Source organism: Chenopodium album, chromosome 8, assembly GCF_948465745.1.
Source record: "Chenopodium album chromosome 8, dcCheAlbu1.1, whole genome shotgun sequence".
Taxonomy (NCBI): Eukaryota; Viridiplantae; Streptophyta; class Magnoliopsida; order Caryophyllales; family Amaranthaceae; genus Chenopodium; species Chenopodium album.
Window position 1 is genome coordinate 11,396,834 of NC_137841.1, and position 12,359 is coordinate 11,409,192.

Here is a 12,359-nt window from a genome sequence, read left to right on the forward strand (position 1 = left end):
GGTACATACTCCAATCTGAGGAGTTTTCTCGAAATCTAACATGATGACATAAAAGAGTATAAATAAATGTATGTACATTAGAGTTTGGACTGATGTAGTGCGGCAAGAAGGTTGATTAGGTGTAGTATTGTGTGTAGAAATATATCCTTGCAAGTTTATACAAAAGATTAAAATATATAGTGATCGGGATAGGATAGGTCGTTAAACTACCACCCTAATTAAATTAACAATTTATAAAGCCTAAACCTACACTAAGCTAGTTAGTAGCAAGTAAAGGGTCGAACCACTACGGAAGCACGCTAATTCAACACCTAATATCACTAATGCAAGAGTAAAAAGGGTATTGTTTTGTTGGTTTTGTTGATTGGAACACTAAAACTACAAGTAAGCAAGAAAATGATGATTAAAATCAATAGAAAATTACGCTAGGGATTCGGGGGTGTCCAATATGATTTGAAAGAGGAGATTAATGGTGATTATCATGAAACATAGTCCAAATAACACAAGGTTCTACCTAAACAATTCATTCTCATGCAATAGTCTAGGCAAATCAATGAAAGAGGTCTCCCCTAATAAGGATCATTCTCATGCATCCTATTAGTTACAATATAATCAAGAGAATAAAGAAGCACAATCCATAAAAACTCCACTTTAATAACTCATTCTCATGCAATCATTAAAATAGAGGTGATCCTAATCTAATTTAAATCACTTTCATGCATTTAAACAAGAAAACATCAAATAGAGTGCAACCATAATCCCAAGCTAATAAAAATCATGTCTTTCATCAATATATGGCATAAGTTCAATCCAACCATCATCATTCATCCGTCATTCAATACATATCTTCCACCCCCTTCCCCTAGCTAAGAGTTTATCCTAGAGAAGGGAGATTAAACATAATATCAAAACTAGAAATAAACACAAAAAACTCAAAACAAGACATGATTGAAATATATGAAATCAATAACAACAAGATAAACTAATAAGATAGACAAAAATAAGTAACAATAAAGCAAATAAATAATATTAAAGGAAAGGAGAAGAGATTACTAAAGAAAGGATTGAAGAAAGATGAAAACTTGGATGCTTGCTTGATTGATGGAAGATTAAAGCATGAGCAAAGTTGAATACAATAAAGGAAGCTTGAATAACAATCTATTTTCTCTCTCTCTAGATTAGGCTAATGTTCTATGGAATTAGTACTAAGTGTCCCTCTATTACAAAGAGTCCCGTCTATATATATGTGGCTCCACCCAAAAGAAAGAGACTTGGACAACAAGGCACAAATAAATCGTAAACCCAGTCGTGCGCGCCCGCACATGATACCTGTGCGCCCGCAGACAATGTGTGTGCGCCCTCTCATCGTAGTGCGCGGCCGCCACTTTGAGGGTACGGGGAAAATGAGCGCGCCCGCACATGAGTCATGCGCGCCCGCGCATCGGTGTGTGCGCCCGCACAGAGGTCGCGCATAGGGTCGCGCAAACTCTCTGGTTTTGCTCTGTTTCTTCAGTCTGGCTGTGCGGGTTCTGACAGGACTGCGCGCTCGCACAGCCTCACATGTGCGCCCACACAGAAGCCGCACAGCAGCCCGCGCACAACAGATAGCTTGGCTTCTTGATATCCTCTTTCTTTCGGCACATAATACCTACAAAACCAAAGCATGGAGATCAAAATAAAAAGAAAGCGAGAAGACTAAGAGAAGGGAATATAAGGGAGGAAAGGAAAGAGGAAGCAAAACTAAGTAAAAATGCTTAAAAAAAAGGGCCAAAAAAGCGCAAATGAGGGGAAAATTCTTAGAGAAAAAGGATAAAAGAGTGGCATAAATGCCACTCATCAAAATCCCTCACACTTGCCTCTTGCTTGTCCTCAAGCAAGGGAAACCGGAACGAAAAGACAAACACAACAAACATAACATGACAAGGTTTTCGCAAAACCAATCAAACCTTAAGGAAATGAAATGCTCAATTTGGACTCATTTGCAAATAAATGCACCAAAGAATAGTTATCTTTCTCAATTCAAGGAGGGAAGGCACGTACCAAGATGCTCAAGGCTGAAAAAGACAAACCTAAGCTAAGCGTAGAGAACTAATGATTTCATTCTCCGCCCTAGCCCCAACAAAGACGGTCCGCGTTCTCTCCACTAGCTTCAATTCATCCCCTAGCTAGCTCCTCATGGTTCCTCGAGGGAACCGGAAAAAGAAAATTTTATGTGGAGTCATAAGGTCATCCCGACATCTCAACTATGCATACTCTCTCTATAGGGTTGAAATCTATCTCCCTCCACCGTTCTTTGACCACGCCCCTCTAGAATCCAAGGGTCTTAAGTAGGGTTGTAATGTCATGGCTAGGGGTTATGGTTAGGAAACAATTTGAAAACTTTGGTGGCAATTCATAAGTGAAGTGTAAGAGTGGCCATCTCTCAAGAACATCCTAAGAATTGAACCCATTCTTCAAACTCACAACCTTTCAAAACAAACCCACCACATTACATCAATCTTTTTCTTTTTTTTTTTTTTTTTTCATGAGTTTCAAGTCCTTTCAACTTTCTTGCCAAGCCTTTTTGTGTACTCTTTTCATGAATAGCCTTTCAAAACCTTATTTGAATCAAATTACACAACTTTCTTGCTCAATTTCAACATTATCAACCTGAAACCTCACAAGCCAATGCTTCACTAACTACAAGGGTTGGTAGAACATAGGCCGATAGGTTTGTAATATGGCTAAGTCAAGAAAGGGTAAATAAGGCTCAAATTTGTTAGCAAGAGGGTGAATGTAAAAATGAAAACAAAATTTCTAACAAAACACAAAGAAAAATAAGAAGAAATGCCCTCTTCTTCCTCTAGCGTTATACGGTCAAGATCTTGGGAGCTAGACGCCAACACAAAGATAAAGACATGCATAGTTAAGGATCCTAAGTGCCGCTCACAAGAATGATGAAGGCTAGAACAAATGACGCTCACACGGGGTAAGAAATATAGCAAATACTAACCGAGGGAATTCTATCCACCATAGAGAGCAACACCATCTTACCACTTTCCTGTGAGCTAAGGGTTCAAACGTCCTCAAAAGTTCTAAACCGGGCTACCTTAGCTTACAATGTGTCTAACTCAACCCAAAGCATTCTCAAACCGTGCAAACCCTCATCAATTAGGAAGATAAGCATTCAAAGACACATCGAGGCAAACCAATCCAAAAGAGTGAGCAGATTACACATCAAAAATCATTTCAAATTGTCATAGTTATGCTTGTAACACAAAAAGGGAAAAACAAAACAAAAGAAAGAGGAAGAAATCAAAAAGGTTCACATACGAGGCATATAATTCAATTAAATCCCAATCGTCATACAAGTGATCGTTCGATAACAACATCAACGATCCCAGGTTCCATAGAACCAAAATCAAACTTCCTCGAACCATTCAACTTCTTCCTAAGCTAATCCTAAGCTAAACACCCAAGGAAAAAGAAATTAAAAAGAGGAAAGGTCTCACCAAATGCCGCTTGAAATGAAGACAAGATAAATTATGCAATCTCACCAAGGGGGCTCGAATTTCCCTTTGACTTCCTTTATCTCCATTTCCAAGCTTCAAAAGTAAGCCAAAATGAAAGAAACTACTAAGAAGAAACAAAAATAAAATAAAAAGTTAAAAATCAAAGAAAGAAACTAAGAATTTAAACGAAAAGAAGAAATAGAAATAAAATAAAATAAACTAAAAAATAATTTGGATTAAGGGAAGTTTGGACTATCGGAAGTTTGGATTTTTCCTCATGGGAGCATCATCACCTACACAAACACTTGAAAATTCATTAGCAAACACTTATCAAAATCACCCAGGGACATAATCATCAAAATAAAGCAGATAAATCAACATCAAGACATGATAAAGCCAACCGAACCATGAGAGCTCTACCACCTACAATGAAATCCCCCCCACACTATCATTAAGACAAGCCTTCCCCCACACTATAAAAAAAGCATCCCTTTGTCTCTTACACACCCCCCCACACTAAAACAATGCACCGTCCGCGGTGCGCTAAATTAAAAACATTAGGAGGGGACAAAGGGGAGAAATAAAGAACAAGGGGGGCTAGTGGCCACTAGGGCCGGCTTCGTCACCATCTCCATCATCCTCGATGTCATAAGAAAAACCGTCCGGAGGGATGCCGTGTGGGTCCCAACCACCGGAGTAACCCGGTGGCCAACCATAGTGACCTCGGAAGTGGTCTTGTTGCCATTGAGGCAACGGGTCGAAAGGGGCGGGAAGCTAAAAAGGGGAAGGGTGGGTAGGATCGACATATGGATAGTTGGGGTCACCCCAAAAATCGCTCCCCCCGGGGGCACGATAATCGTACCCGATTTTCGTCGGGTAGTCTACCCGGGGAACATCGTGGGAGGAGGGCCCTTGCCAATAGGGCCAAGTAGGTTGTGATCCCTGCCACCCAGGGACCGGCCCTTGTTGGGGTGGCCAATAGGAGTAGTTTACCGGGGGGTGACCTCACCCCTATCCACGGCCGCACCATAAAGAGCTTGGGTTTGCAAAAACATACCCTGCTGGTTCTCCATTAAGCTTTGCATGCCAAGTTGCATGCTCATCATTTGTTGCTCAAGGCTACTCATGCCTTGATGATGTTGCTGATGATGTTTTTGTTGTTGTTGTTGTTGTTGTTGCTGTTGTTGTTGTTGCTGCTACGGTTGTTGTTGTTGGCCGACTTCCATATTCCTTAAGCCACCTAGAGCGATGGGTAGCACACCATTATCTCTCAGAATCTTCCATACATTCCTTGCATTCCGCTCTAGGGATGTACGGCTGGGGTATGGTAAGATACAATGGTGCTCTCTATCAACTATCCAGTCATGAAAATTGTTGGCATCTGAAGTTCCTTGGAGGAACCTCGACCTTCTCATCTGCTGAATGTCGATGAATAGATCTTTTTCGGCCCCCACTTGAGTGAACGAGGGGAAGAAGCGTTCATAGTTGAGCTTCTTCGCAATCCTGGTAATCATCCCACCGAGGGAAATTTCTCCTGTCTTGTGGCCCGATTTGATTGCCTCGCAGCACAAGACGAACCAATACCCCATATTGAGCCGCCCTTTTAATTCCTCCCTAGTGGCTACCCACAAAGTAAATAGCTCCTCATGAGAGAGCTTGATCAAATCCTGCATGCTAAACACCGCAAACCCCAGAATACGGCGTAGAATACGGAGCACAGGGTGATTATATGGTTGGCCACCGAATACCGGGTGTTGAATTCTTCATAGTAGGTAATCGTTCGCCACCATCTAAATGGATCATACTCAGGGAACAAGCTCAACGAAGGGGCAAGGAGGTCCGCCTCGGGGTTCAGATCCAACAAAACATTAAGATCACTAAGAGTCATAGAGTGCCGGTTGTTGAACAATTGAAAGGAAATCTGGAAGTCGTTCCCAAGAGGCTCTTTTTCAAAAGATGCCAAGAATTCGAAAGTTGGCTCCTTATAGGTTCGGTATTGATGTTTTATGAACTCGCTCATCCCCAAGTTATCAAGGAGCGACCTTATATCGTCGTCAATCCCTAAAGCTCTCATGGAGCGTTAATCATAGTGTTGGGAGGGATTTAACTTTCGGCCATGAAGGTCGTTGAAGAACGTAGCATGGACCTTGTTCGAAAATCTCAATCTAGGGGGAACATTAGGTCCTTGCGCTTGAGTTTGTTGGGTACTTGGTTCTTCAACCGTTAACCTGGGTTCCTTTCTGCTCCTTCTTTTGCTCATTATGTTTAACCAACGCAAAAAACCCAACCAAAAGGAGAACTAACTTCGAACTTAACCAACAATTGGAAAACAACAACAACAACTCAAGTCTCAACAATCTGCAAAAGGGTTAGTGCTAACAACTAACCATACAAATATAACGCCCAAGACAAAAAAAATCAACAACAAAGCATTCAATCAAAACACATTATGATAGCAATCAATTCTCATGAAATTAGTTGCATTTTCAACAATTCAAACACCAAATTTCTCAACCTAGTTTCATGAAAATGGCTTCAAAAACAATAGTATGAACAACAATGTCCCCACAATCACCAAATTTCACACTAATAACCAACAAATCCCTCACAAAGAAAACCAAAACCACACGCAAATCACTCAAGCTAATATATGTTTAACAACTAAAAATTTTGCATAAATAATTGAAATTAAGTAATAAAATAGTAAAATTTAGAGTTATACCACCATGTAGAAGCTTGAACACCACCAAGAGCCTCCAAGAACACCACCTTCAATGAACCTTGCAAACCATGAAAATGGGGGATTTTTGGGTATTTTGGAGAGAGAAAGTGGGTAAATTTGTGAGTGGAGTGAAAGTTTTTGATGGATTTGAAAGAAAATCAATGGAATTTGTGAATAATGGGTGAAATTTGAAGGTTAGGGTTTGGGTTTGTGAGGAGAGAGGAGAGAGTATGAAAATAGGGTGTCGAAAATATGAGAAAGGAATCGGGGAGAAAGGGTTAAAAACCCGATTTTCCTGCTCTGCGCGCCCGCACAGGTAAGCTGCGCGCCCGCATAGTTGATTCTGCACGCCCGCACAGAGGTCGCGCAAACTCTCTGCCTCGAGCTTCAATTTTTGATAAATTTTGTGCGGGTTCTGATAGTGAAAGAGCGCCCGCACAGAGACCATGCGCGCCCGCACAGATGGCGCACATCAAGTCGCGCAAACTTCCTGACTCGAGCTTCAATTTGAGATAAAACCTATGCGGGTTCTAACAGTGCCTGCGCGCCCGCACAGGTCACACAGCGCGCCCGCACAGATAGCGCGCACAGGGTCGCACAGAGTAGTTTTGATTTTTCCTCACATCTTCGAAATAGAAAATCCTTGTTCCTTCATCATCCAAACACCTATTAACCAAAAAGGTAAAAAAAAAAAGTAATCAAATTTAAGTTCAAATTGAAAAAGGAGAAAGTGAAATCGGAATATTTAAAAAAAGGTTTAGAAAGGAGTTAGAAACTCGGGTTGCCTCCCGAGAAGCGCTTCTTTATGAGGTCACTAGCTTGACAATGAGAAAAATCCTTCAAGTGGGAGGCTTGGGATCCAAAGGATCAAGCAATATACATTCGATGATACCAACTTCTTCCTTGCAAAAGTAATGCTTCAAACGAGAACCATTGACCATGAACTTGTTCCCATCCGCATCTAACTCAAAAGAACCATAAGGAGTAGTCTTCGATACCACAAAAGGCCCCGACCACTTAGACTTGAGTTTACCCGGAAACAAGCGAAGCCTTGAGTTGAAGAGCAAGACTTTATCTCCAACCTTAAAGCTCTTGTTTCGAATATGTTGGTCATGCCATTTCTTAGTCTTCTCCTTATACATTCTTGAGCTCTCATACATATCATCCCTAAGCACTTCAAGTTCATTGAGCTTCAACAATCTCTTCTCACCAGCCCAAGACAAATCCATATTAAGCTCCTTGATAGCTCACCAAGCCTTGTATTCCAATTCAACCGGCAAGTGACAAGCCTTGCCATAGACCAACCTATAAGGGGTTGTGCCTATTAGAGTCTTGTACGCCGTCCTAAGAGCCCATTGCGTATCATCAAGTTTGAGAGACCAATCTTTCCTTGATTTGTTCACCATCCTTTCAAGAAGATTTTTGATTTCACGATTAAAGACCTCCACTTGTCCTTGAGTTTGAGGGTGGTAAGGTAATCCAACCTTGTGATGAACGCCATATCTCTTGAGAAGATCTTCAAATTGCTTTTTGGCGAAATGGGAGCCTCCATCACTAATTAGCACCCTCGGAACTCCAAACCTAGGAAAGATGATCTTCTTTAGGAGATTAAGCACAACCTTGTGATCATCGGTAGGTGAGGGTATGGCTTCAATCCATTTTGTCACATAATCGACCGCTACCAAGATATATAGATTCCCACAAGAAGAAACGAAAGGTCCCATGAAATTTACCCCCCAAACATCAAAGGGTTCCACTTCTAGAATACTTTGTTGGGGCATTTCGTCCCTCTTGGTAATGCCTCCGCTCCTTTGACATCTATCACATTGTGCAACGAATTGGTGGGCGTCTTAATGCATTGTCGGCCACCACAATAAGGATTGAGAGATTTTTGCCACTGTTTTGTCAACACCACCATGTCTTCCACATGGTAGTGAGTGGCAATGCTCAAGTACACCTTGAATTTTATGATCTGGAACGCACTTCCGATAAAGGCCATCTCCATATTGCTTGAATAGGTATGGGTCATTCCAAAATTATCTTCTCACCTCCTTGAAAAACTTCTTCTTTTGTTGAGAAGAGTACTCCGGGGGAACGACTCCACACGCAAGACATTTGGCTATATCCGCGTACCAAGGGGTAGAAGTTGACACCAAAGCCATGAGAGCCTCGAATCCTATCTCATCATTAATCGGTACATCCTCCTTGTTCTCAAATGGTAGCCTAGACAAATGATCCGCTACATAGTTCTCCGCTCCCTTCTTATCCCTCATTTCCATGTGAAAGTCTTGGAGAGAGAGAACCCAACGGATCAAGCGAGGCTTTGCTTCTTTCTTGGTCATGAGATACCACACCGCGATGTGATCCGTGTACACGATAACTTTTGAGCATATGAGATAGGACCGAAACTTATCGATTGCAAACACTACCGCCAACATCTCTTTCTCCGTTGTTGTGTAATTCCTTTGAGCCTCTTCTAGAGTCCGACTTGCGTAGTAGATGACACATGATTTTCCTTGTTTCTTTTGACCAAGAACGACACCTACTTCAAAGTCACTAGCATCGCACATTAGCTCAAAAGGCAAGCTCCAATCCGGAGCTTGCACAACGGGAGAAGAAATGAGAGCTTCCTTGAGCTTACGAAACGCCTCAAGGCAAGCCTCATTAAAGTAAAAAACAACCTCTTTTTGAGTAATTCGGTCAAGGGTTTGGAGATTGAAGAAAAATCTTTGATAAACCTCCGGTAAAAACCGGCATGCCCAAGAAGAGCCCGTACCTCCGTGATGGAAGTAGGAGGGGGCAACTTTTCAATCACCGAAACCTTGGCCGGATCTACTTCAATGCCATTTTTTGAAACCTTATGGCCGAGGACAATGCCATCCTCAACCATAAAATGGCACTTTTCCCAATTTAAAACCAAACTCGTCTCTTGACACCTTTTCAAAACTTTTTCAAGGTTAAAAAAAAAAAGACAAGTGTCAAAAGACGAGCCACCAACACTAAAATCATCCATGAAAACCTCAATTTCTTTTTCAAGCATCTCAGAGAAAATGGAAGTCATGCATCTTTGAAAAGTAGAGGGAGCATTGCATAATCCGAATGGCATTCTTCGGTATGCAAATGTCCCATATGGACATGTGAAAGTAGTTTTCTCTTGATCACTTGGATGGATAGGGATTTGGAAAAATCCGGAATACCCATCCAAGAAACAAAAGAAAGCATGGTTAGAAAGCCTTTCAAGCATTTGGTCCATGAAAGGGAGAGGAAAATGATCTTTCTTGGTGTTTTTGTTCAATCTCCTATAATCAATGCACATTCTCCACCCGGTCACTGTCCGGGTGGAGATTTCCTCACCCATTTCATCCTTGATTATGGTCATTCCACCCTTTTTTGGAACCACATGAACCGGCCTAACCCATTTGCTATCGGAGATAGCATAGATGATTCCCGCTTCACGTAGTTTCAAGATTTCTTTCTTCACAACCTCTTGAAGGTGGGGGTTCAACCTTCTTTGAGGTTCAATGGAGGTGGAATGATCATCCTCAAGATGAATACGATGCATGCATAAAGAAGGGCTAATACCTTTAATATCATCAATGCTATACCCTATCACATCCCTATATTTCCTTAAAACATCAAGAAGTTTTTCCATATTAAGACCATCTAGGGTAGCATTGACAATAATAAGGTATTTTCCCTCCTTATCAAGAAAAGCATATTTCAAAGACGGGGGAAGGGGTTTGAGTTCTACCTTGGGAGGAGGATTATAACTCTCCTCCAATTTCTCCTCCTTGGACTCAATCTCGACCTCAACTTGTTGTTCAACTTCCTCCTTTGAGGATTCTTTCATTGCCATGACAAATTCTTTAGCCTCTTGAGAGTGGAACTCTTCTTTGCATGTAAGGGCTTCAATCATTGGATCTTGAGGTCTCATCACGACCCTCCCCAAGCGATCTAGCTCCTCATTCACAACATCAACTCTATAGCATTTTTCAACCATGGGGGTCTTGAGGAACTTCGAAAATTCAAAGACAATTTTTTCATCGGCCACTTCACAAGTGATGGTGTTGTTCTTGCAATTGATGACCGCCCCCAAAGTTTTAAGAGCTTCATGTCCCAAAATCAAAGGAGTGTTAAAATCTTCCTCCATATCCATCACTACAAAGTCACAAGGCACGTAGATGTGTCCCACTTGAATTGGAACATCCTCAAGCTCTCCACAAGGTAATTTCACCGATCGATCGGCCAATTGAATTGTCTTCCTTGTAGGGATCATCTCAATATTGAGTTTTTGAGCAATGGATAGAGGGATTAAACTAACACTTGCTCCAAGATCGGCTAAGGCGCCCCTAGCTTCCATGTTCCCAACTTTCACCGGCAAAGTGAAACTTCCCGGGTCTTTCTCTTTCTTGGGCATCTTATGTTGGACAAGAGCACTCACTTGATGTGGAAGGGTGATAAGCTCATCATTGAGATTCCTCTTGTTGGTGAGAATATCTTTAAGGAACTTGGAATAAGATGGCATTTGTGTCACAACTTCAAGAAAAGGGAGGTTGATATGTAAATTCTTCATGACACTAAGAAATTTTGTGAATTTGTCATTCAACTTCCTCTCCGCAAGCCGGCCGGGAAAAGGAACCGGTCCATCAAGATTCCTAGCCTCACTAGGAATTGAAGTTGTCTTCTCATTGTCTATTTTCTTCTTCTCCAAACCTCCTTCTATCTCATCACCTTTTTCTTTTTCACCTCCCTTGTTTTCATTCACACTCTCATCTCCTCCCTTCTTTCCCTCACTATCCCCTTCATTTGGTCCTTCATAGGAACTTCCCGACCTCAATGTAATCGCCTTGTATGTATCGGGTTTTGGATTGTGAGATGGGTTAGGTTTTGGTTGTCCGGGTAAAGTGGATGGTGAATTGAAAGGAGTTCTCTCGGCCAATTGAGCTAGTTGTGAATCAACCATCTTGTTGTGGGCTCTTATCTCTTGCATTTGTTGCCCAAAAGATTGTATTTGCGCATGCATGGCTTGGAGGAGTTGAGTTTGAGTTAGCTCCGCTTGAGGTGCTTGTTCTTGATGGTTTCTTTGAGGTGCTTGGGTTTGATTGTTGTATTGGTTGTTCCTTGGATAGCTTCCTCTTGGGTTTTGGGGTTGAGATGGAGGTGGATTTTGATATTGAGGATTGGAGTTATATTAAGGTTGAGCTTGTTGGTTCCATTGTAGAGGTTGAGGTACAAACCCGGGTGGTGGTTGTCTTCAAGCTACTCCACCGCCGCTTCCTCTTAATCCCTCTTGCCTTGTGTTGTATGCCGCTACATGTTCGGGGCTTAAACCTCCACAATAGGATGTATCATGGTTTGTTCCTCCACAATTTTGACAAGAGAAAGAGTTAACTTGAGAAGAGCATGCTCCACCACTTGAGCATGCATTCACACTCGTGTTCAATTTGGAAAGCCCTTTTGTTAGTTGATCAATTTGATGTTGTAATTGATCAACTTTCTCCAATTCGTAAATACCACCTCTCTTTGAAGCGTTTCTTCTTCGCCCCCCCAAGAGTAATTCTTTGCTACCTCTTCTATTGTGGCTTCAACTTGATTTTTAGGGATCTTGATTAATTGGCCACCCGCCCCCGCATCCAAATTAGCTCTTGACATGGGCTCCAATCCGTCGTAGAAAAACCGCATGAGAAACCCTTGATTGTACTCATGGTGGGGACATGCTTGCACCAACTCTTTGAATCTCTCCCATGCTTCACCAAGACTTTCATCGGCCTCTTGCTCAAATGATGCAATTTTCCTTCTCATTTTGGCGGTCTTCTGTTCGGAGATAAAGCTCTTCAAGAACGCCTTTACAACCTCCCTCCATGTTGTGAAAGAGTTAGGCTTTACTTGCTTTAGCCATTTCTTTGCTCGTCCGGTGAGAGATTGCCGGAAAAGGTGCATACGAATGTACTCTTGACTCACTTCACTGGTTTGCATCATTGCGCACAATTCAAGGAATCGGTCCAAATGTTCAATAGGGTCCTCACTTGCACTTTCGAAAAATTGCTCCGATTGGACCATTCGAGTATATTGTGGATGGATTGAGAACTTGGTTTCCGTGACGGGTAGCAAAATCCCTCCCGTGAGCTCATAATCCTCCGGATTTC

General features: G+C 41.9%; 1 non-coding gene across 1 annotated transcript; it reads left to right on the forward strand.

Moving 5' to 3' along the window:
- The first annotated feature begins 11,912 nt into the window (after positions 1-11,912).
- LOC145556863 (small nucleolar RNA R71) lies at positions 11,913-12,018 on the forward strand. The gene has a single exon (XR_014091956.1). It is a non-coding gene; the product is annotated as a small nucleolar RNA R71 (small nucleolar RNA).
- Positions 12,019-12,359: the final 341 nt, after the last annotated feature.